The following is a 24009-nucleotide window of genomic DNA, read 5'->3' as shown; positions in this document are numbered from 1 at the left end:
TATGTAACTTTTTAAAAATAATCGAGCCCTCAGTAAATGTAGGTGTCTTTCTAAAAAATTTTATTCATTTATTTATTTCTTTCTTTATTTACGTTGGCCGTGCTGCACGGCTTGTGGGATCTTAGTTCCCCGACCAGGGATTGAAGCTGTGCCCCCTGCAGTGGAAGTGGGGAGTCTTAACCACTGGACCACCAGGGAAGTCCCTATATATAACTTTTTAATATATAATTTATTACTGAAGTTAGAATTCTCCCAGAGTGTTCTCTTCTGTCCCTCAGATGAAATGCACTTGCTGCTCCTCTCGGACTTATTCTACCTGCCACTCTAGTTATCCTGAGGTATGTTCCTGGTACATTCAGAGTTAGCCAGACTCTCACAAAACATTGGATCCACTCCAGCATTGAGATACCCAGGAAAGGATTTAGAGTCCTGGAAGTAGTTTTTCCTCCAGTATAAAGGAGATATTTACAACAAGCTTGGGAAAGTTCTGGCCACTAGGGCTTTACAGATTATATACAGACTGGGAAGGGAGCATCCTTTTCATGATGGCTCTAGACTAGATCACTCTTGGATGATTCAAAACAAGATATTTAAAGACATCTTTAGGGCTTCCTTGGTGGTGCAGTGGTTGAGAGTCCGCTTGCCGATGCAGGGGACACGGGTTCATGCCCCAGTCTGGGAAGATTCCACATGCCGCGGAGCGGCTAGGCCCCTGAGCCATGGCCGCTGAGCCTACACATGCGGAGCCTATGCTCCACCATGGGATAGGCCACAACAGTGAGAGGCCCGCGTACCGCAAAAAAAATAAAAAAATAAAGACAAATTTATAAACCTTAAGTTCTAGATAGGAATTTGTATTTAGGTAAAACTTTTTGTTCAGTCATAGTTGAGGCCTTGGTTGTGTTTGTCTCTCCCATGGCACTTTTTTTCCACTTCCCTGTGAAGAGTTAAGAGCACAAGTCCACAGTGGTTACCATTCAGGTACTGCTGCTCTCATAAGAGTTTGGCGGCCTAATCCCTGGCACAGCACATGATTTTACAATTAGTAAAATTATGGCCAAAATCTGCTTATCAAAATAACTCTACAGAAAATCTTGGGGCAATGGCATCCTCAATATGTCGAGTGTCTTTGTACAATTATAGTTCGATATATATAATTGCTGATGATCACCAATGGAATGAATGAGTGCTTAGAAAAATATAAGATGTGTTTAGTTGATGAAAGGAAAATGTGGCTAAATTCTTACTAGTCATCAAGTATAGTAGGCCTCACATTTTCCCAGCAACTCAATCTTTCACTACTATTTAAAACTCCTGTAAAAATAATAAGGATTATCAATAAATTAGTAAAATATTTTAAAAAATTAAGAATAGTATTATCCAGTGAACTGACAGAGGAAGGTGAGATTATATGGGGAGGAAGACATATTCCTGTCAGTGTCTCATTCTGTGACTAAACTAGCCTCTTTTTTAGTATTTTATTTCCAGCACCTGTAAAACTGATACAAATAATTCTGTCTTGTACCTTCTCACCAAATCATCCTACATGTTTTTTATCCAACACTTTGAGTACCTCTAAGAGCAGTGATATAGAAACATAGCCCTATCTCCTTCCTCAAGCCTCATCATGTTTTTCTTCCTGGTTCCTGGTAAGATTCTTGCCCACAGTGACTGAAATCCAGCGCAGCGCCCATACACGTTCTGCTCAAATGTATTTGCTGTTGATAATCATATCAACAAGTGGGTTGAGTCCACCCAAAACAAGTGCTCCCCTTTCTTCTTCTGGTGATATATAAGCTGCTAAATAAAAGAAATAAATGATTTTATGTTAGGGTTGGAACGATATTTTAAAAAATGTTCCTAAGTGGAAAAGCATAAGAAAAATGAGAAAACCCTTTTTTTTTTCGGTACGTGGGCCTCTCACTGTTGTGGCCTCTCCCGCTGCGGAGCACAGGCTCCGGACGCGCAGGCCCAGCGTCCATGGCTCACGGGCCCAGCCGCTCCATGGCATGCGGGTTCCTCCCGGACCAGGGCACGAACCCACATCCCCTGCATCAGCAGGCGGACTCCCAACCACTGCGCCACCAGGGAAGCCCACCCTTTTTTTTTTTTTTTTTTTCCAGTCTCTGAGCTGTGAACAGAGGCTTGATGCTCTAAAACTGTTTGACTTGGATCATGCTAGGGAAAAAAATTGTACATTTCTTGTTAAGCAATGCTCTTGTTCACGTCCTCCTTGCTTTCACAGAATATCTCTTTAAACAAATGGATTTCCTCATTCTCAGCCAACTTTTAAAAGTAGAGGTCACTTGTGTTATACTGAGGCATGGTTACAATTTCTTCTCTGCAGAGGCACAAAGTTCTTATTCTGCAAACTTCTGCCTTCCCCTTCTCTCCTCCCAGCTACCCAGTCATTCCCAAAGAGGATAGTATTAATATGGTAGATCTGGGGAATCTTCATGGAGTAGCTCCCCCAAAGTTGAGACTTCTCATAGAAGAGAAGGAGAAAAAGAGAATGTTTGGGGCTTGCTCTTTATATTGAAGTAAGTCACTTTCTCATGATAAGACGGCACCTCCCTGCCACAGTTACCCATCCTCTAACCTAAAGACCTTCTTCAAGGACCCTGTGCTACTCTGGCCCAGATCCATCAGAGACCCACCATTTTTTCATATTTAGATAAAAGTGTGTTAAAATTGAAAAAGTTGGCCCAACTCAATTGTCATCTCTTCAAGAAAGCATTTCCCAGACTTTTAGACTGGACCCTCCTAGCCCCTGGTATATATCTCTGACTTAGACACTCACCATTGTATTGAAATTGTCTTATGGTATATCTGTTATCTTATGTATCTCTGTACCCTCAATTCCTGGGATATCGTATACTTTGGACACTGTACAACTCCAGGGTAACCATTCATATTTGTAGTCATCTTAGATCTGTGTATTTCTTATAACAGCTTTCAGGTGGATGGCAGTAAAGCATCTTGGGAAAGGGGTGACACTTTGTGTTTCTTTAAATGGCGGCATTTGGACTTGTGACAGAGCTCATCTTTTTCATTGTTTTATCCTTGTAGTACAGAAATGGACAAGGTAATATGAAATTTAAACAACATGTTTGTGGGATAAACAGGTGAATGAATGTATTATGCTCTCAATAAGCACTTTTCAAACCAAATTAAGGTATCCAGTTTTTTGCTGCATTCCAAATCTATGTTCTCTTTCCAAATACTTTTTCTCAGTGGCTATATGTGTACATAAACAGTTATAATTTCCTGCACTTCTGAGTGTGCCTAAATGGAGTCGTACCTTTTCAAACTTTGGCTCTTTTTCACAATGTTCATTTATCACTTCCCAGACCAGTCACCCATCCATAATAAAAGGCCCTAAGTTGAACTGGCTCTGGCGTTGTTAAAAACGAATCCAGTTTGGACTTGAGTTTCCCTCTTGAAATGCTGGTTTGTTAGGAGAGCATCATTTAAGGTCCCCTTAGATCCATTAAAGCTAGTGATATTTTAATTAGCTTCACTCAACAGGATTGATTAGAAGTCAACGAGAGCAGCTTTAGTGTAGTGGCAGCACACTTGGCTGTTTTTCCAAACTGTGTTATGAACTTAGTGAGTATAAACTTACATTTGTTCAATAGTTTTGTCACCCTTATGGTAAACCTGTAAATGTGTGGCATTTAATAAATAACACATGTATAAAAGGTACATAGTAAATATTAAATAGGCATGAATATATGATTACTAGAAAATAAACTTTCCTAATTATACAAAATTATTTTTTAATAGCAAGGAAAAAAGGTAAAAGGCATCCCTAAAAACAATTAGGCCTTTTCTTGCTACTGGAAAGGAAATTATTTTTAATGTCAGATTTTTTCATTAAAAAAATATATGGTTATTATATAACTAAAATAATATAAAAATGTATGAAGAATTAAATTATTTTCTCTCCTTTGTCTTCCCTATGATAACCTAGTATGTACCTTTACCATTATTCTTACTCATTGAAAATAAATCCAGGCACAATGTTTTTTATAAAAATGAGAGCCAACTGTACATGTTTTTCTACTCTTTGCATTTTTCATTTATCCATGTATAATAGCCCTCAGGAGAGTGGATAGAGATCTAACTTGTTGTTATTCCATGCCTGCATTATATGTTCTAGGATGGATATAACATAATTTATGCAACTGTTTTCTTAGTATTGGATATTCAGATTGTTTCCCACTATGAGCAGTGATTCAATAAATATCCTTTGTCTTTATACATTGGCACTTTTTCTTCCCCCTCTAAGAATTTCTAAAGTGGAATGTCTGGGTCAAAAAATGTATATTTAAAAATGTTACATTTTAAAAATATTTAAACATTTAAAAATATTCTTCTGAAATAATTACAAAATTATAAAATTTAAAATATTCTGAAAGGTTATAATAGCAGGCAGTTTTCCGACTAATTCCTTTTTTTTTTTGACTTAACACAAATTTATTATTTTACAGTTCTGTAGTTCAGAAGGTCATTGCCAGTGGCTTAAAATCAAGGTATCAGTAGAGCTGCATTCTCCTTTCTTAAATTCTTCAAATAAGTCTAGGTTACTTGAAGAGATCACCATTTAAAAAAGTTGTTTTTCAAAGCAACATGATATATAAACCTAACTTCCATGATACTGTTCTCTGAAATCTATTTTTAGTGTTGTTTTTTTTAAAATAAGCACCTGACCTATCTAGAAATGTAGAAAATTAAGTTCTATAATCATGATTTAGGATACTTCATTTTACCTGGAAACATGCAAAAAATAAGGTTCAGGATTCATAAAATTCATCAAACTAAATACAAATTAGTAAATGCTGTACCTGATTCCAAGCCATTAGTGTATATCACATCCATATTTATTATTAGCGAGTAGGTGGTATCATACTAAGGAATTCACTGGACCTCCCTCTGATGGTTACATTCTCTCTGGAAGTGAACTTTATTACCTCATAGGGGTGGGTCTACTCCATGACACTGGAGGAGGAGAATGCATTTGTAGATTGCACAGTAAGTAAGTTAATTACATTAAATTGGTGTTTCTGAAAGTGTGGTACATCCCCCTCTGGTAGTGTGCAAAATCAATTTGGTTGTAAGAACAGATTTTTAATTTTAATTGTACTAGAATTTTAGATTTTTAAATATGAACTGGAAGAAACAACTGGAATAGCAAACCCATGATTTCATATATATTTATGTTTATGTATATACATCTGTGTATATACTTATTCTCACATATATGTATTTGTAAACACATACATATTTTGCTTATACAATATTAAAGTGGGTATTTCAATTCAAAATGTAAACCTATTGAAAGAAAAATATTAAGTACAGGTGAAATATATATATATATATATATATATATTTTTTTTTTTTCCATTTAACAAATAACTATCGAGTACTTACCAGGAGCCAGATGTTCCAAGGGCTGGGGATAAAAATGATAACTTCAATCCAGCAAAAATGGTGAAGCTGCTGTAAAAATTACTGAAGTTCGGGAAAACTTTGGAAAACACACATAGCCATAATTTCATTTTCAACCAGAATGACTAAATCTAACTTGTATAAATGTTTTTTAGTATCAGCACTACATAGGTAGAAATCTCTCTATTTAACTTTCACTAACTAGTTAGAGTGTAATAACTGATGATAGTCGACAAATTGTACGTTGTCCGAACACAATAGAAGTTTATTTCCCACTGTTGTAATAGGAACGAGCAGGGGAAGAGGTTGGCAGGCCACCCTCCTTCATGCCATCTTTCAGGGTGGTAACATGGAGGGGGTCTGCCATTTTCCACACAGAGCTTCAAGCCAGCCCCGGGAGTTGTCTTCACTCCTGGCAGCTGCCAGAGGAAAAGACCATGTTAGGTTTTGTCAGCCAGGCCTGAATCCAACACAGAACTCTTCCCCTCATATGCTTTTGGCAAGAACTCACTCAGGAGACCCAGCTGACTGCAAGAAAGACTGCAATGGGTAGGCTACCTATGACCATGAGAGAAAAAAAGGGAGCAGCCAGCAAACTCTGCCACTGTGGGTACCTAAATGTTAAGGCAGTCATCATAGTCTGTCTCCAATTCCCCAATCCTGGAATAATTAGAAAGGCACCCTTTGGGTTATGCATGTAAGAAATAATGTAATACACATACATTATTATCCTGTGGACCAGGATGCTGGGAAACGTTTATGATAAACACAAAATCTAATACCAAGCTGGCTTAGAAACATTCTCTCTTCTTTCCACAGACAGACATGTCCAACGACTAAGCTCTATTGTGCCTCTACCTGCTCATCCTCTATACTCCCCATTTAACCTGTACAAACTGTTTTCTACCTCTACCACTTGGCTGCAGCTTGAGTCTCAAAGTCCATGTGGATTTTTCTCACCATTAAATCTAGTGGATTCCTCTCGTTGCTCATTCTCTTTTTTTTAAAATATTATTGACTACTACTCTTCTAATTAGCTATGTAAGAAATAAACAAAATGCCAGTGCTTTTGTAATAGCAATAGTATCAAACACAATAAAAAGCACATTACTTTCCAAGAACGAGTCTATGAGTATACAGTTATTAACTTAATCTTCATAAAAAGCTTTATGGGATACATCTGTTCTTAATCCTTTTTATAAATGAAGACGCTGAGGCATAGAGAAGTTAAGTGACTTGTTCAAGTTCACACAGCTAGTAAGCGATGGGACTGAGATTTGAACTCAAGCAGCCAGTCTTTAGATTCTGTGTTATCCTCTACGTTATGGTGATTTTTTCCCTTCATTTCTACTGTGAGCCAAATTCTGCCAAATCATGGAAACTTAACTCAACCTAAGTGGTAAATTTGTATTTTCTCAATCAAATCAGAGCTCTTCCCCATCTTCTCCTTCTCTTCTAGATTTCAGGTTTCATGGAGTCCTACATAAAGTCAGGGCATGAGGGAGTGTTGAGCAACTCGTTCTCATTCTCCACCAGTTCTTGCTGGCATTGGATCTTAACCTCAATGTTTGTGGTCACTGTTACCCCTTTGCACTGCTCTCTATACTGCATCCTGTCACCTTGGACTTGTCACCCCTCAGTATCTTGTCAAAGGAATACATTCTGCTGAGGCTCAGAGATCTCTGTGCTTTCCTCTCAGACCCATCTCTCTTGATCCACCTCTATTTTAGGGCAGCATGCAGACCTTGAAACTCTGCAAGGCCATCTACCTTCCAGATCCCTCAGAGGAACTGCCACACAACTTCCCTCCACTCTGGAATTTCTGGACATAACTGGTGGCATATTGGCTTTCCCATGAGTCACATGGCAGAGGGTAACACTGCCTCTTAGAGATCCCCTGGCATCTAAGTCTTTGTTGTTCCACTCTTCTCCTTCTCTGCCTTTTGGAAAACTCTCCTCATCATCCTCTGACATTTGAAAGCTTTTCCTCTTTTGCCTTCTTTGCCAGCTTGTCCACCCTGGTTTTCTGTGTCTCTGGTAGATTTTTTTTCCTTTCTCCTGGACTCCTTTCATTCTTCCTGTCTCTAATTTGCAGACCTTCTCTAATGTTTAGTTCTCAGTTCTAATTTATTTTCCTGTCAGAGAATCCTTTATCTTTTCTCTTATGATTTCAACTTTCATTTCCTAGGGACTCCAAAATCTGAATTTCTATTCTTTATCTTTCTCCCAGACTCCAGTCCCTAGTGTATATAGATACCTTCACCTGGATACTATGATTCACCTTCAATTAAACTAGGCCTGTCTCAAACCAAACTGACCATCTTGTTTCAAAACTTGGGAAGCAAGTTCTAGTGTGTTCTTATTCACTAGTGCCCTTCCAGGATTAGTAGAGCCTTCTAGTTAACACACACTCAATATCTGTTGAATGAATGAATGCTTATTGAAGGTCTCATGCCTTCTGTCTTTCTGTTACATTCACAACTTCCTCATGGTTATACTGTTATCGTCTACTTCTCTCTCACCATTGAAGTTGATTGTTGTAAGATTTTGCATTTATTCTCCTTTTGTTTGACTGATTTGCTGGGACTGTTTCTCTATGAGCAATTTTTCCTTGCTTGTTTAATTTGTTTGCTGATTTAGTTTTAGTTTATTTGTTGGAGACTGTTTCCCTTGTTTTCAAAACCTTTCCCTCTGGTTTCTTTTTTCGTGGGATTAGAGATCCAGGTGCTTCAGAGTTCTGTAGTTTCCCCCTGACCCAGGGCTATGGACAAAATCCTCCCCTAGATGGTGATTCTGACAGATGTCCAGAAAACTTCTATGTGAGTGTATTAGTTAATGTTCACCAGAGAAACAGAACCAATAGTGTGTGTGTGTGTGTGTGTGTGTGTGTGTGTGTGTGTGTGTGTGTGTGAAGAGATTTATTGTAAGGAATTTACTCACTTGATTACGGAGGCTAAAATGTCCCAAGACCTGCATTTGGCAAGCAGGAGACCTAGGAAAGCCAATGGTATAGTTCCAGTCCAAGTGCAAAGGCCTGAGAATCAAGAGAGCCAATGGTGTAAATTCTAATCTGAATTAAAATTTGAAGGCAGGAGAAGTCCTATGTACCAGCTAGAAGACAGGCAAAAGTAGAAAACAAATTCTCCCTTACTCAACTTTGTGTTTGATTCAGGCCTTCGGCAAATTGGATGAAGCCCATCCATTTTGGGGAGGGCAATCTGCTTTATCCAGTCAACCAATTCATATGTTAGTCTCATCCAGAAACACCCTCCCTCACAGACTTACCCAGCATAACGTTTAACCCAATGTCTGGGCACCCCATGGCTCAGTCAAGTTGACATATAAAATTAACCATCACTGTGAGTAAATCCATGAATGTGTGGTCATGCTAGAAAATAACCCTAACTGCCATCAGTTTGTTTTAATGTGGTGAGCTGTATTTGGTTCATATTTATTCCTGTATTATACTCCATTAAATGTACTTCAGTTTATTTCTTCAATCTACTATCAATAGACATCTGGTTAGTTCCATTATTTTTTAGAACGATGAACAGTGCTGCCATGTCCCTTATTAATCCTTATCCTATTCCCTATTTAATGCTTCAGTTCTTCCTGCTTGAGTTTCCCAAAGCACCACAATTTGAATAGTTTTGTCTATAGCACATGGTAATCATGGCTGCTGAGCTTCATGCTCCCCTACAAAGATTTTTTTATGGGGAAAAACCCTGCCAAATGCCCTTACATAGAAGTCTACATTCTTCTGTCCTGGCAGAGTGGAGCCTGAGGAAAGAGAGCTTCTTACAAAAGTGACCACAGTAAAGGGCAGTGTGAGATGGGAATATAGTATGGTTTGCAAACCTAGTCCAGAAGAAAAGAGTAGGTGAAGAAAGAACCTGGTTCATGAAAAGAACTAGGCTTTTTAGACTGAGTATGGACTTCACTGCTTAACATATCAGTAAACTGGAAAATTTTCTTCATTTCTCTGAATCTGTTTCCTCATCTGTAACATGGGATAATAGTGAATGCCTACCAGGATTATTGGAGGAATTAAAGTAATAAGATAATATTGCTATATCTAAGAATATTCAATAAAATAGTCCATTTTCTTTACCTTTGGGTCTATTTCCAAAAAAAAGTAATTTATACCACAATAGCACAGATTATGGTGGAAATGTTCTCTATATGTATGGTCCTATTAGTAAACTCAAAACTAAGTTTTGAGCAGAATTATAACCAGGTACCTAGTATCTCTGTAAAGGGAACATAAATCCATTTCCTGGAGATATTTCTCCTTTTTTTGGCCAGAATTCATTACCAGAAAGTTTGCAAAGTGCTATTCATTATGTCCGGGCCAGTAAGTGAATGTATGGTTTTTCGAATAGGTGAACTGTCAAAAGTTGAGGATGTTATTAATGTCTTGTTTAAAAACCATCACTGTCAAAGTGGTGCCAGACTGGGGGAGCCACGGCCACATTAAGCACCTAGAAAGAGGCTGTCAGAGTTAAGTGGGCCACTGGCACTCAATCATGTGTCCTTTTGTGACTGACCTCACTCTGATAGTGGGCATTATATTTAATGGCTAAATCATTCTTCCTTCCAATCTGACTGGAAAAGAATAAAGCATGGAGGTAATACTATGTTATGCCAAAGGGGGACATGAATCAGGGAAACTGATACATTGAACTTTTAAACTCTGATTTTCAAGCTTTTAATACCTTTTGGTGAGTGTGATTACCCAGTTTGGAAATTTGGAAATAATCTGCTCACTGAGAAGTCAATACTTTATTTCTTAAAACTGAAAAAGTATTGGAATTGTGTTTTCTCAGGGTGTTTCCCCGGATATTGGTAAAATTCTCTTGCTAATCCATGATGGTGGTGATTTATTTTCATTGTCATTGCATCGTCCGAGCTCTTTTGAGAGTAAAGGTAGCATTCCTGTAGGATCTTGAATGGTTTGTAGTGTTTCAACAGCAGGATCATGACATAGTTCATAGAATACTGGCCTGAATCTTAAGGACCAATCATGAAAGAATACTTACTGAATAGTTATCATGTGCCATGCAATATGCTAGATGGTAGAGGCTTGATGGTAAGTGAAATATCCTTGCTCCTGTCAATCTTCAAAACTAGAAAGGTAACAGATATTAATGAAATAATCACACAAATCTAAAGTTATAGTCTGTGATGAGGCAACTAAAGGAAAACACGTACAAATACACACATATATACGCATACATTCAAACAAAAGAGATGTACAGTGTGGTGGAAATAACAAAACTATTTAGAATTAGTTAATTCAAATCCTAACTCTCTTATTGGCTATGTCATCTTGGACACATCAATTAACCTGTGATTATTTTCTCTTCTGTTGCAATGATAATTGTGAAAAAATCAAATTAAAATCCAATGATATATAAAGTGCCTGGTACTATGCATGGCATAAATAAGCACCTAATAAATTGAAATTAATAATAATACTTTGAAGTTACTGAAAAATAGTAATATTAACTATTTACAAAGTTGTCACTCACTTCCTCTAACAGACAAAGGCCTGAAAATTTGGAGTAAAGCAGGTTCTTTCTCTGTACATGGGTACGTGTTTGTCAATTGGATATCATTTTCTTATTGACTTATACTGTAATTTTAGAGAATATTTATCTTTTTTGAATAATGTGTGGCTTTTATCTTACTTCACCCTAATTTTTGCCCTCCCCTATTCTGTCTGGTGCTAAGTATCTACTGTACAGCATCATTCCAGTGAAGTTAGGATGTTTTCTTTTAGAGTGGAAAATATTAATACAATGCAAACCATGACCTTATATCCACAGATTTACTTAAAGCAGGAACCACCAATGCATTTCGCAAATAATGTTTCCTTTACTCTGGCTTATGCTTAAAACTGTGGCATCAAACATGAATATATTTAGTGTATTTCTTACACTTATTCTTAGGATTGTACCATTTATGGGAGCAACACAAAGTTTTGCTTTTTCTCTTAAAATGTTGCGATTTTTCTTGCAAAAATTTACAAGTTATCATTAAAATCTGGAGTAGGGAGGATGCACTGGAAGAAGTTAAGCATAATTTTTATGAGAAGAGGTCAATAATCAAACTATCTGATTGCTCCCCATGCACAGTACCAAGAAGACAATTTTCTAGAGATCTGAAAAAAACACATAAAAAGCTGGGAAAAATAAATACACAAGTTGGAACACAGTTTTATCTAAAATATTCCTTATTTTTTGTTCTAAATTGAATACAACGTGACAAAACTGGCTGCTTTCAGAATCCAGATTTTTGGTTAATGCATTTTTATTAGCACAATAATAATTTATCTTTATTAATGACAGGAAATCCTTTATGTTTATAGGAAAATCTTTTTAATGTTTATAATCTATTTTTTGGTCTTGAGGGAGAGTCAAAGCAGCTAAATTCTTAGGTGTGTGATTACTAGTTTAAAGTTAGGACTATCTTTATAACCTTTTTATAGTGTAGTATCTGTATAATTCCAGTAATATTTAAAAGCAAGATATTAAATCTCTCTTGGCCTTGGCTTCTTTTTCTGCACAGGTAGGAAACTTGTAATGAAAGCATCATATCTCCACCAGAGGATGCTGGAGAATAAAATAATTGGTGTCAAAGACTTTGTGAAGCATAACTCAAAATAAGAGTGTTAATAACTGCTTGAAAAATTACTTGTGGTTAGGTCTTCCACTCCTTGGACCTCCATGACGTTTCTATGAATCTTTATAACAATATGTATGACAGCTATAGTTCACTGGTCATTATTTGTGAATTTATCTGCCTATTGGATTCTGTACTCTTTGAAAGCATTGCTTTTCTCTTTTTCTTTATTCATCTTTGCATTCTCAATCTTCATTTGCTGCCTAGTTCCAGAAATGTTTGCATGAATGAATGAATAGTATTGAGGTAGGGGATAGAGGATTTTGGCACACCATTCTTGTTTCGGTCAATGTTCATTTATCCATTCAGTCTTTTCCATTTTCCAGCCTCCCAAAGGAATTGTGTAAGTGAAGGGGCTACTATTTTGACACTAATAAGAGGAAACAACATGCTTCTAATTGGAGAGTTGTGGGATTTGTTTAGAAAATTAATTAATGGAAACAGGGTGAGAAGGAAGAAAATTTTCCTTCTAAGAAATATTAGTATCTCTCTGCTTGTCCAGGATATCATAATGACTGGGTATTTATTTCCCAGTGAAATTAGGGCATCCACATTTGGCACTATGTGATGAGTATATCATTGACTCCATAAATTCAGAGATAATTCAAAGGAATCATGAAAACTCTTCAGTACAAACTGATACAGATGAGGAAATGGAGGCCTCATGACCTCACTTTTCACATCAACTTAATGGTAGAACCTAACTTAATTACTTATCTGCCAGTTCCAGTGCTGTGCTCCAACCACCCCATCTAATTTGATCTGATAGGTTCTGGGTAATTGCTTCTCTCTGTTGAGCTAGAATGATCAGCTATGAGGGCCAATATGTACTTAGCTAATTTTTCAGAGCCTTGAAAATTGACATCTTGGATGTACACACATCCTTTTATCTTCCCCATGGATAGGAAATAGGAAGAGGAGCAAAAGATGGTAGCTATTGCTAGAGAAGTTCCTCCCTGTTAGATGGTCTCCCACCTGAAGGACCAAATAAGAGTCATACAGCAAGTGGGCATAGGGAAACTATGTAAATCCAGCTCCTTACACTGGAAGGGAGAGTATAGGGTCTTGGAATATTGCTGGTCTCTGGTACATTTCAGTGAAATGAACATGAAATTTTCCTCAGTTATCAGTAGAACAGTGGTTTATACAGATTAGGAGAAATCCATCAATGCTGTCCAATTCTGGTCTGCTTTGAAGGAAAAGTGTTACTTTTTGTACTTCAGGCTGTGCTCGGTTACTTCTGGCTGTGATTCTGTTGTTTGTCAGAAGGGCTGAAGGGAAAGTGAATGTTCTGGAATAGAAAACAGAAGAAAAATCGGGCTTGTTCGGGGACTTGTCAACCCCATTCATGTGCAATTGGTGTACAATTACAGACAGGGTTCTCAGAGGAAAACATTACACATCTACCACTGTCACTGTTATCTATTAAGCTTAAAGGCTTTCTAAAAAACAGATAGCTTCAGCTTGTCATAAAGTTCCTCACACATAGTTATATGAAAGACACTGGAGTGTAATACAGCAATATGCAAGGTGACAAGCTTGCAGTGTAGGAGGTCTCATTCGTGGATCTCTCAAACATGGTAGTAAATATTTGCAATATGGAGAGCTAGAGTAGATTGCATTCTCCCTGTGTCCAGGTTCTTTACCATATGACCTTGCAGCTCCTTCCACAAGAGGTGGGGTATATTTTTTTGCCCTTTAACTTGGAATTCCTACGTGGTTTGCTTTAGTCAATAGAATGTTATTGAGTATAGCATGATGGAAAGCTTGGGAAGTATTATGCATTTGGTTGTGCTCTCTACCTTCACCATGAGAAGATGACAATATTAGCCACTGGGTTTGAGAAAGAGGATGAGTCATCCCAGCAGAAATTAGCAAACTGCTAACCAATGCACATACTGGAGAGCTAGACATTACTATTGTATGGCACTGACATTTTGTGGTTGTTAAATAATATTATCGTGGCTATAGTTAACTGATACATACCATTTGGTTAAGCAGAGTAACCACTTAAACGTCTGTCCAAACTGAGATTTTTAAAAGTGAAACAGATAATAAGAACATGGGCCAGCATATGTAAACTGGGACTTGTCCTAGGTGAACCAAGATGTATGACCACCCTAAACGTAAATATCTCTAAGCTTTCATTAACCCTAGAAGAATTCTTGATGTGTCAGAATTAAGTAAGTTAAAAATAAATAAACATACTCCATTTTTATCTATTTTACTTATTTTGTTAAAATTTATTCAGTGCTTGCTAGGAACCAAACTGATGGCAAGTAGCTTACATTTGATTAGGGAAGATAAGAAATAGAAAAATTATTATGATCATATAGGCAATTGGCATTTGGGGATTTTACGATCAGTGTTAGGACTTGTTTAGGCAAACAAGTCCATGACATGTAGAAATTTGAAATTCTGCAGGAACGTGGTTTAGAATCGCTTGTACCTTTAGGCTGGTATGCAGAAGGAATTAATACTTAGTGAGTGAGCCTAGCCAACCGCCTTGCATCTCCTACTCAACTCAGCCTACATGACTTTTCTTTTTGAATTTCTCGTAACTCTTGTGAGTTACGAAAAATGCTTCCTTGTGGAAAACTGTGACCACCAAGTGACAAAAACTGTAATGAAGAGCTGTACAGATAGCTAACTTGTACTGTGGGTATGGACACAGGAAATGTAAAACTCCCAAAGATATAGAATTGGGGAGAAAGCTAGAAACTACAGATATATTTAAAGCTAGGACCTACAGGGGGGTTAGTTTTCTTAAATTTTTCATAGTAAAAGTAAAGTAAAAAGACATACAGAGAAGTATGCAAATGAATGATTTACCCAGATTTAAAGAGGAATTCAGATCAGAGGGTAACTGCAGCTTCATCACAGAGACCTCAGATACTCAGATGCATGTTCTGATGCCGCAAAGCACCACACAGAGTTGCATTTTGATTACAAGTTTGACAAAGACTGACTGACTAGATCATATCAGCATGGGAGGCAACCAAGCCTGGGAACTTTACCTTAAACACCTTGCCAGCCATACAGCACCATTCTTTTGTCCTTACGTTATAACTTATACAAGTTATACAATGAACAGTCCTGACAGGCATGCAGGGGTAAAGAACCTTCATGTACCAGTATTCAATATATGGCAAGCCCTGAGAGCCTCTTCCATCTTCAGGGTTGATGTTATAAGGAATAGAATGTTATTAGCCCACAGAAGGCTTCCTCGTGCTTCTTCTTATTAATATACAGCTCCTCTTAGTAATTGCTATCATGACTTCTACTCCCACAGATTATTTTTGAAGTTTATGTGCAAGAATAATACACTGCTTACTATTTTGTGGCTGGCATCTTTTGCTCAACATCAAGTTTTTGAAATTCATCAATGTTATTGGATGTAGCTGTAGTTTTCCATTTTGATAGTATCTCGTAGGGATACAGCACAATTTATTCTTCGGTTGATTGACATTTGGATTAACTCTAATTTATAACTAGGATAAATAATGCTGCAATGCATATTCTTGCAAAAGTCTTTTGTTACACGTATGCATGCATTTCTGTTGAATATACACCAAAGCGCAGAATTGCTTAGTCCTAGAGCAACGTTATTTCTAAGCAAAAACTGACAAAATGTTTTCCAAAGTGACTGTACCAACTTATATATATTCTTCTTCAGATTGTTTTCCATGATAGGTTATTACAAGATATTAAATGTAGTTTCCTGTGCTATACAGTAGGTCCCTGTTGTTTATCTATTTTATACATAGTAGTGTGTATATGTTCATCCCAAACTCCTAACTTATCTCCCCCCAACCCCCACCATCCCCTTTGGTAACTATAGGTTTGTTTTCTATGTCTGTGAGTCTACTTCTGTTTTTAAATAAGTTCATTTGTATCATTTCTTAAGATTCCACATATAAGTGATAGCATATGATATTTGTGATATTATCAATAATTTTTATTGGCAATCTTGTGTATGTATACTTGTAATATTATTGCATTTTAAATTTGCAGTTCTCTGTTAAATCTAAGATTTAGGACCTTTTAAAATATGTATTGTCCATTTGAATATCCTCTTTTGTGAAGTGCCTATTCATGTCTTCTTTATTTTTCCATTGGAATGTCAGTCATCTTTTTTTTTTTTTGGCGGTACGCGGGCCTCTCACTGTTGTGGCCTCTCCTGTTGCGGAACACAGGCTCTGGATGTGCAGGCTCAGCGGCTATGGCTCACGGGCCCAGCTGCTCCGCGGCATGTGGGATCTTCCCGGACCGGGGCATGAACCCGTGTCCCCTGCATCGGCAGGCGGACTCTCAACCACTGCGCCACCAGGGAAGCCCAGTCATCTTGTTTATAGGCAGGAAGTCTTTATAAATTCAGAATGTGAACCATTAGCTGGTTATGAGTACAGCAAATATTATCTCCCTATTCTGTGGCTTGCCTTTTCATTATCTTAATGATATCTTTTAGAGATTTTGTTAATTTTGATATAGCTCAATTTGGCAATCTTTTCTTTTATGGGTAGTACTTTTATTCTGCTTATGATTTTTTTGTAATTCAAATTATGAGATTCTACTCCATTATAATCTTGTATATGCTCCATTGTTTTCTTACATTAAAAAATTAAAACTTGATAGGGTAAATAATCTCTTCTTCTTCAGAAATGTCTTGAATATTCCTGGCCATTTTAATTTTCATGTAAACTGTAGCTTGTCACTTTCCCACAAACAATGGCTGCTTGAATTTTTATTGAGATTGCTTTGAAACTTAGACCATTTTGAGGAGAGATGACTGACAGTAATCCTCATGGTAATGAGTTATCTAATTCATTAACACGAATATCTCTTCACTTACATAAGACCTTTAAAAATTACTATCAGGACTTCCCTGGTGGTGCAGTGGCTAAGAATCCGCCTGCCAATGCAGGTGACACAGGTTCGATCCCTGGTCTGGGAAGACCCCACATGCCGCGGAGCAACTAAGCCCGTGAGCCACAATTACTGAGCCTGCGCTCTAGATCCCGGGAGCCAGAACTACCAAGCCTACATGCCACAACTACTGAAGCCCGTGCACCTAGAACCCGTGCTCCACAACAAGAGAAGCCACGGCAATGAGAAACCTGGGCACGGCAACAAAGAGTAGCCCCCGCTCGATGCAACTAGAGAAAGCCTGCATGCAGCAACAGAGACCGCACGCAGCCAAAAATAAATAAATTAATTAAAAAAAAAAAAAAGAGTTCTTTGTACACTGAAAAAAGAGAGTCAAACTGGTTTAAAAATAAAGAGAGAATATTTCTCCTGTTCCATGTTTTTTTTTCTTAAATTACTATCAATAATGTTTTTTGACTTTATTATTAGAGTTCTTACATATGTTTTTATAGACTTATTTTAGGTATTTCATACTTTTGGCACTATTGTAAATTACATCTATTTTAAAATTTCATTTTCTAATTATTTGTTGCTGGTACAAGAAAGGTAATTTTTAGACATTAGCATTGTGACCAGCAATTCTACTGAGTACATTTATTAATTTAATGATTTGTCTGTATTTTCCTTTGAGTTTTTATGTATGCAATTATGACTTTAAAAAATAACAGTATTATTTCCTCTATTCTGATTCTTTTACCTTTTTTTCTTCTTTTCTTGCTTTATAACACTTAGCAGACATCCAGTTCAATGTTTAATACAATGATGGTATTAGTCTGCATTCCTGTATAATTTCTGATGTTATAAAGAAAATTTTCTAACATTTTAACTCAAGAAACTTTTTCCCCGGCTTGCTAGTAGTTATATTTTAATTTAATATGAATGGAAGTTGGATTTTATCAAATGCTTTTACTGAATCAATTGAGATAATAGTATATTTTTCCTCCTTTATTCTGTTAGTGAGGTGAATTACATTGATTGCTTTCAAATATAGAACCATCTTTTCATTTCCATAATAAGCTCAACCTCTTCATGATAGAGTTTCCTTTTTATATGTTGCTGAATTTGATACTTTTAAAAGTATTTTTCACCTATTGCTTTAAAATCAGCCTATACTTTTTCTTCTTTTTAATATGCATGACAGGTTTTGACCTCAAGATTATGCTAACTTCATAAAATGATCTGGAAAGTTTTTCTCTTTTCCTATTCTCTGGAAAAGTTTAAGGACAATTGGTGGTAATTTTTCCATAAGTACTCAGTGAATTCATTGGTAAAGCCATCTTGGTTTGGGTATTTCTTCATGGATATGTTTTTAATTATAGATTCAATTCCCTAATATATTAGGGTAGTCATTTTTTTTCTGTGTCTCCTCAAGTCAGTTTTGGTAGATTATTTTTTGTAGGGATTTTTATTTCATCTGAATTTTGTTGTGTATTGACATAAATGTTTATAGTATATGACATGTAACCTTTTTTTTTTCATTCTCTATATTGCTTATTTATCCTTTATCTCATATTTCTTAAATTACTTTCACTAAGGTTTTATCAATTTTATTGATCCTTTCAAAAAACATCTTTTAACTGATCCTCTTCACTGTAATTTTGATTCTTTTTTATTTCTTTCTGCTCTTTATTATGCTCTGCCTTCTATTATTTTTAAATTTGATTAGCATTTCTTTTTCTAATTTCTTAAGATAGATAACTGTAGTGTTGATTTTTCAGCATCTTAATTTTCTAGTAAGAGCTTTTAATATATGAAAGCAATGTAAGGCATAAATGATAAGGTGCAATTCTGTCTCTTAGATAACTTCACCTGCAACCTAAAAATTTTGCCCCTTTTAAAAACCATTCATTTCACATATATTTTATTTCCATTGTGATTTCTTCTTTGATTCATTGTTTGTTTAGCAGTGTTTTGATTAACCTCCAAAGATGTGGAGACTTTTAGTTACATTTTTAAAAAGTAATTTCTAGTTTAATTCCACTGTGGTCAGAGTGCATGTTCCGTATGACTTCAGTCCTTTGACAGTTTTGGAGACTATCTTTGTGGGCAGTATAAGATCAATTTTTGTAAGTGTTCTGTGTGTCCTTGCCAATAATATGTATTCGTCAGTAGCTTACTAGACATTCATTTGTGTCTGCCTTGCTGCTATGTTGGTCAAATCTTTTACAGCCATACTGATTTTTTTTTTTCTTTTTTAGTCTGCTTGACCTCAGTGACAACTGAGAGAAGTGTGAAAAAAATCTCTACTTTCTTTAATTAATACAGCTACATAGGCTTTTTTGGTTCAGTATTCTTTATGGTATCCTTTTCCACCCCTTTAATTTCAAATGTTCTGTATTCTTATATTTTTGAGTTGTCTCTAGAAGTAGCATACTATCTGGTTTAATATTTTTAAATATTTTGATGATTTTTAAAAATTTGGATATTTAGTACATTTAATTTAATATAATACTGATAAATATGGTTATAAATCTACTTTAACATTCTTTATATTTAATGATGTTTATCATTTTCTCTTTTCTTGCCTTCTGGATTAATTTTTACATTCTACCCTTTTATATTCTATTAACTTGTCATTTGTACACCATTTTTTATTTTACTTTTAATAGTTATCCTAGTGATTATGTGTCCTTCACTTCTAAATGTTTACTATAAATTTGTATTTTATCCCTTTCCTGAGAATGTAAGGATCTTAAAATTCTTAAATTCTCTTTATCCCACTTCTTACTTAAACACTATTGTTTCAGGGTGTATATTAATGAAATACATATGTTTAAACTTCATAATTCATTTTTGTTAATGTTTTCTACTGTCAGTGTTTATTTAAATTTCCCATTCATCAATCCTTTAGATTAGTACTCTTCATTTCTTAGATGTTGGAGCTTCTCTCGAGCATAATTTTTTTTTTCTGCCTAAGGAAATCCCCATAGTACTCCTTTGATTAAAATACTTCTCTTTTAATTTTTCAAGAAAAATGTTTTCTTTTACATTTTTTTGAAGGTAAATATTTGCTGGTTATGGAATATTAGATTGGTTGTTATCATTTCTTTGCTTCTGTTGAAGTTAGCTATCAATTGCATTTTTGCTTCTATGGAGGTAAAATCTTTTATTCCTCTAGTTTTAAAAAAACTCTTCATTTAAAAAAAATTCTACAGTTTTCTATAATGTATTTTAGTGTTGTTTTTTTTTTTAATTGTGTACATCATGCTTGGGATTCATCAATTTGTGATGATGTGTTTCTCAGTTTTGAAAAATTCTCATCCATTATACTTTAAAATATTGTTTCTCTCCAATTTTCCATTAACTCTCTTTATCTGGGGTTCTAATTATGTGTGTATGAGATTTTCTCCCTACATTCTTATTACATTTCTTTTTCTCATACTATTTTTGTGTCTTATACTCTTTTCTGTGTTTATATCTTAAAAACTTTTTTTAACCCTGCATCATGGACATTTTCTCTGACATTTCTTCCACTTTACTAATTCTCCATTTCATGATGTCTTATCTGATTTTAATTTTATCTGTTTAATTCTTAATATCAGTTATTTTATTTTCCAGTTTTAGGATTTTCAGTTGATTCTTTTTTTCTTTCTTTTCTATGAAGAAATTCTATCTTCTGTTTTGTTGAACATACAGTTGACCCTTGAACAACACAGGTTTGAACTGTGTGGGTCCACTTATAGGTGAATTTTTAAAATAAATACATATATATATATACTGTAAATGTATTGCCTCTTATGTTTTTCTTAAACTTTTCTTTTCTCTATCTTACTCTATAGTAAGTGTACAGTATATAGTACATATAACATACAAAATATGTGTTAATCAACTGTTTACGTTACTGTTAAGGCTTCTGGTCAGCAGTAGGCTATTAGTAGTTAAGGTGTTCTTGTTTTTGTTTTTTTGTAGTAGTTAAGTTTTTGTGGAGTTAAAAGTTATGTGTGGATTTTCAACTGCACTGGGGGTCAGTGCCCCTAACCCCTGCATTGTTCAGGGTCAACTGTATGGAGTTCATTTAAAATTTATGTCTGATAACTCCATTTTGAAGATCTCCTATGGGTTTATTTCTATAATTTATTGTTTTTCTTGACTTTGTAAAATGTTTTTCTCTCTCTTTTATAGCTGGTGATTTTTATAATTGGCTTTAGGATATAGTATGTGAAATGATTTAGAGATAATGGTGAGCCTAAAGTTGTGCTTTCTGTTTTATCATCCCTTGCAGAAGAGCTACTTTTTTTTTTATCACAGAAAGGATGGGTACTAACAATCTGGATAACCTTAATTCTGTTAGAATCAGAAATGATATCCATCTGAGGTTTAGGCTCTGAAACAGGGTCAATTTCTAGCCCACCCTTATTGCTAAGATGTCAATCTCGCCCTCTTCCTTTGTATGCCCTGAACTCTAATCCCTGTTACTTTTTTACTGTGATTGTCAAAAGCTCTGCTCAGCTTCTCAGTGTGGAATTACAGAATTGGCAGATAATGTGGGCAAAAGTAGCTCCCAGTGCTCTACTCAATTATCCAGCTTTCCTTTGTCTTGCAGATATTGACTTGTAATTCTTCACTTTAAAAAATTTTATTGATTGATTGATTAACTCTGTAAGAACTTCAAATGGATTTTTAAAATATTTTTTTTCTAGTTATAGTTTCAGTAAGAGGGTTGCTCAAATTTCTTTGTCTACCATTAGTGAAAACAGAACTCTGTGTTTAATAGAACTTTGACTGTAAGAAAGGATCATAGCCTGAGTGTGGCATGGAGGGAATCAAGATTGGAGTTTTTACTGGCAGGATTTGGCTGATTAACTTATCTAAAATAGAATGCTGTTTAGGGAGAACAGGGAGAGCCAGTGTCCACTAGGGCTAGATGGTGGGTGGGTTTCATGTGCACAGATAGGACTTAGGACTTTATCCTGTGGGAGAGTGGTAAGACACTCAGGATTTTGGAGTTAAGGAGAGAAGTAATGTAAGTGGCATTTTATAAAAATGAATTTAACAGCATACAGTCCTGCATGCACTGATGTCACAAAATATTGTATCTGATGCCAAGAAAAGATTTTAGTCTCACAGGAAGTACACTATATTTTGAATACCATCATCAGTTCTTGTGACTGTTCTTGCTCAAACCTTATTTTCTATAGGGCATCCCTTATTTTAGACTTGGGATTCAGAAGTAATTTTGATGAACTAGTCCCAGTATATAGATTATGTTAAAAGTCAAATAACCACTGGGGAGAGAGGCTATTTGCTCCCTTACACAATGGAAATCTCAAGAGTCCTGCAAATTGATACATGTCTAAGCTATAGATCTGATTCTTGGACTCCTGCAGATATCTGCAAAGAGTTTACTTTAAAAACCTTTTAAAAATCATTGAGTATTTATGATATTCAGTGCTTCCCCGTCGAGGCAGATTTATAATGCACATGTCCTTTTCTTCATCAGGGAAACTCCAATGCTTTGGAACTGAGAATTTCAGAACTGTAAGGAACTTTAGAAATCATCTTAGTTCAACCTCCTTAATTTACAGGTCTGGAACTGAAGCCCAGATTATTTATGGAATTTATCCAAAGCCACACAGCTGGCTAATGACAGAGCTGGAAGTATAACCAATATAATTTGGATAGTAGCCTTCTAGAGCATTTTTTATTCCAAAAAAGATTTTAAGAGATCTAACAAGTTAAATGCAACTATGAATATATAAATCAGAAGATTAAATAGCAAATTATTAGTTTATAGACAGGAAGACATTAGTAGTTTTAAAATTCTCTATAAAATTATTAATATGTATACCAGAAGTGAGCTTCAGGGTACCCCTAAAATCACCTACATAATGTTGTATTACATGCATTTGTCTCTGGTAAAAATGTTTTCTTCCCTACAGTTCTCAAAGGAGTCCATGAATCAGAAAAGACTAAGAACCACAACTATAACTTCTTAGATGGTTGGAGTTACAGTATAGCATTCATTCATTCAACAGTGTTAGTTTAGTGCCAATTAGTGACAGGTACTTTGTTAAAGCCTGGGAATACAGAGATAAATGATGCTGTTTCCTCGGTGAATGGCCCCACATTCTAGTCAGGGAGATAGGTAAGCTGTGATGTGACAAGAAAGTCATACAAACTCCTGATTAGATGATCTGACTCCCAGTTCACTTTATCTGTCAGATCAAGATCACATTGTTAGAGCCTGAGTAGAAAACTGAAGCAATTACAGAATTAATCTAAGCTAATCCAGGTACATTTTACCTGAACTCCGCAGAGACACATGTCTGGATTCCTACATAAGAGAATATGTCTTACTCATTTTTGGATTTCACATCCAATACAGTATCAAGCACATAGGAATGTCCTAATAAATGGTTGTTAACTTTTGCCAATATTTTCTTAAATCACTGATCCATGACTATCTCTTACTGCCTTGCATGAAGTTAGCAAATCAGTCTATTTTTTCTTAGAGATAATTGAAAATGATGGACTATGGCAATAAAGAAGCTAATCACTTGCATAGTTAAGCACATCAGAATGGTCATTCAGCAAAGTTTACATGCTTGGATGATTTTTAACTATACCAAGTACAGCATTTCTTAAATTTGCAATGTCAGTAGCTGTCAGCTTCTTTGGGTGCCAAAGTGTCCTAAATTGCTAGTTTTATGAAGGTAACAAAAATAACATTAAAACCCAAACACTTCTAAAGCTTTTCACTGTTGCTTAAAGACTATGATGATAGAATAAATAGCAAATGTGGGTTTAATAATAAGTTCATGAAATTGAAAAGCATTTTCTCTGGATGACAGTGGCATTTTTCTTTATAAAATGTATGTAGCATAAAAAATAGAATCTCCATTGATGCTTTCATAGAAATTAGTTTCTCTAAGAAGGGCATTGGACTCATGGTAGTGTTCATTTACTTTGAACAGAATTGTCAGGAAACCCATTAGAGAACATACAGAA

Source organism: Tursiops truncatus, chromosome 3, assembly GCF_011762595.2.
Source record: "Tursiops truncatus isolate mTurTru1 chromosome 3, mTurTru1.mat.Y, whole genome shotgun sequence".
NCBI classification, from domain to species: domain Eukaryota; kingdom Metazoa; phylum Chordata; class Mammalia; order Artiodactyla; family Delphinidae; genus Tursiops; species Tursiops truncatus.
This window is presented reverse-complemented; position numbering follows the sequence as displayed.